The 2809-nt window shown below is 54.9% G+C and overlaps 1 long non-coding RNA gene across 1 annotated transcript in view; it reads left to right on the top strand.

Moving 5' to 3' along the window:
• The first annotated feature begins 885 nt into the window (after positions 1 to 885).
• The window catches only part of LOC114052683, a 4191-nt gene continuing 2267 nt past the window's right edge, over positions 886 to 2809 (top strand). Inside the window, exons 1-2 of the long non-coding RNA XR_003570300.1 lie at positions 886 to 1074; positions 2535 to 2632. This is a non-coding gene — a long non-coding RNA (uncharacterized LOC114052683). The remainder of the gene's footprint in view (positions 1075 to 2534; positions 2633 to 2809) is intronic.

Genomic DNA, 2809 nt, shown 5'->3' on the forward strand with positions numbered 1-2809 from the left:
GACAAGTTGGGGGACTGGGGAGGGAGCCCTGGACAAGTTGGGGGGCTGGAGAGGGAGTCCTGGACAAGTTGAGGGGCTGCGGAGGGAGTCCTGGACAAGTTGGGGGGCTGGGGAGGGAGCCCTGGACAAGTTGGGGGGCTGGGGAGGGAGTCCTGGACAAGTTGGGGGGCTGGGGAGGGAGCCCTGGACAAGTTGGGGGGCTGTAGAGGGAGTCCTGGACAAGTTGGGGAGCTGAGGAAGTGACTTGCCCAGGGTGACACAGTGAATGAGGGTCAGCACCTGTGTCCTTTTCTGACTCCAGGCACCCAGTGGTCCTGTCCCTTTGAACTAATGAGCATTTCCTCTTCCTTGAAAGATAATCGAGACATATATTCCTATACCCATTTCACAGATGAGGAAGCTCTCACAGAGCCCCGTGTTTGTTTACCTGCTGAGGCCATGGGAGTCTGCTGCCAGATCTGGAGCTGAACCCCAGAGATCCCTGAGTCCAGCCCTTTTGTATCACAGCAGAGAGGCCCGGAGAGGGGAAGGCATTGCCCAGGGCTGCCCAGGCAGCTGGAGCAGACCTCGAACTCCAGGGAGCTACCCACTGCCCCACACTGCTCCTACCCACATGGGCTCGTGAGAACCCACAGCTGGTGAGTGGCTGGGACCAGGAAGCAGGTCTTCCCGGGCCGGCCCACCCCACGTTTCATTGGCTGAGGCTGCTCCTGGCCCTGGGCAGGGAAGGCCCAGCATCTGTCAGCCAGGCCTCCCCCAGGGGCAGGGCTCACGCCTGGGGGTGGGGGATAGGGCAGGGTGCCTGGATTCCGCCCTCGGCGCCCGGAAGGACAGCAGGGCTTGGAGTTGGGGAGCCCGGATTTGGATCCCACATCTGAGGCGTGGGGTGTAGGATGGGGGGCCTCCTGTGGTAGCCCCAAGAAGGGGTGGGGAGGAGAGTGGTGCTGCTGCAGAAAGGGGCAGGTCTGTCAGTCCTCAGTGCCCCCTCCCCAGGTTCCCATTCCCAGCCTGGCCTAAGGACCGTACAAAGGGAGGGAGTACTCCCGGCCCGGCCCAGCCAGCGACATTTCTTGGGTGAGTCAGTCTTTATTAAGGAGAACGATTTCCTAAACCCTCTCGGACTCAGTTTCCTTCTCTGCAAAGTGCGTGGTTGGACTAGGTGACCCGTAAGACTCCTCCCCGTCTCTCTGAGGTCCTCTCTGAGCCTCAGTTTCCTTCTCTGTTAAGGGAGAGGGTCTGAGACTAGATGAGCTCCAAGCTCCCGCCCAAAGGCCCAGGCCGGGTTCTGCTAATTCAATTCAATTCAATTCTACCCAGTTCTATTCTTTGAGGACTACGCCATAGGGCTAAATCCAGCTCCTGTCCCTGGACACTGATAGTCCAGTGAGGGAGACCGAGACCCTGGATTGGAGCTGGGACCTCAGAGGCCGTCCAGGCCGACCCCCTCTTTTTTTTACAGATGGGGAAACTGAGGCCAGTGGTGGGGAAGTGACTTGCCTAGTCACGCAGTTTGTGAGTGGCAGGGCTGGACTTCGATCCCAAGCCCTCTGAATGCAACCTGAAGGGCTCTGCTCGCTGCACCAGGCAATTGTGATTCAGTCCAAAGAGCCATGGATTGAGTCAGAAGTTCTGTGTTCGAGTTTCTCCTCTGCCCTGTGTTAGCTGTATGATCTTGAGCCAGACTCTGTGCCTGGGATTCCTCTTCTGCAGAATGATCTCAAAGATCCCTTCCAGTTTTAGTTCTCATGCTCCTGCAGAGGAGAGGAGGTCAGGCCAAGATTTAAGGGAGATGGGGAAATCTGGGAAGGCTTCAAGGAGGAGGTGTTGCCTAAAAAGGTGAGGACTGTCTATCAGGGAAAGGTACATCCCAAGGACGGAGGGCCAGATTGTGGACAAGAGTCAGGAATGATTCCATTTGTCTTCTGGGAGTAATCTGTGATAAGGAGCGAGGGATGGATAGTGAGAACTCTCTCTCGACAGTGATTAAAGAGAAGACAGGCTTGGTTCAGGTGCCACCTCCCCTGGGAAGCCTGTCCTGATTCCTCCTGCCCTCTGTGTGTTGGCGTTCTCTCCCTGGACCAGTCATCTTTTGTGGGGCCCATTTCTAAGCAGCGATATTTCCTAGCACACTATAGTGGCTTCATAAGTGCTCATTAAATTCAATGGAAGGAGACAGAGAACGTAAAAGTAGATTCTGCCCCTGGAAAGAGGAAAAGTACTTTGTAAACCTTTAAGCACCATATAAATGTATCATCCCCTGAGAATCTATTCTCCTCAAATAGGTTGGAAACTCCTGGAGGGCAGGCAAAGCTTATAGTACCTGGCACACAGTAGGTGATTAATAAATGCTGATTGGTGGACAGATGGATGGAGTACGGAGACCAGCCTCTCCCATGAAATAGAATGTGCCAGGAGGGAAGGGGGAGTGATTCCTAAGAATCAAGTGACCACGGAATCCCTAATCCCATGCCCCAATCTAGAAATGGGTTCCCCCAAGAGAGAGTCCCCCCACTCCTTTGACTCCTTTGACCTAGAGTGGACAAGAAAGGAAGGGACAGTGCATCATGGAGAGGCCACACCCGTGCCATGGAGAGAGTGCCAGTGCTGTTCTTTACTATTTGTGCGACCTTGGGTAAGTCATTGCATTTCTCAGGGCCCCGGTTTCCCTGGCTATAAAATACAGGGGTTAAAATAGATGATATCCAAAATCCTCTCCAGCTCTTCACCTGGGGTCCTCTGAGACTCTTCGTGCCTCACTTTCCCTTTCTGTGAAATGACAGGGTTGGACTGGGCCTTTCGAGGACCCCTC

Source organism: Vombatus ursinus, unplaced genomic scaffold (assembly GCF_900497805.2).
Source record: "Vombatus ursinus unplaced genomic scaffold, bare-nosed wombat genome assembly UNPS02014808.1, whole genome shotgun sequence".
Taxonomy (NCBI): Eukaryota; Metazoa; Chordata; class Mammalia; order Diprotodontia; family Vombatidae; genus Vombatus; species Vombatus ursinus.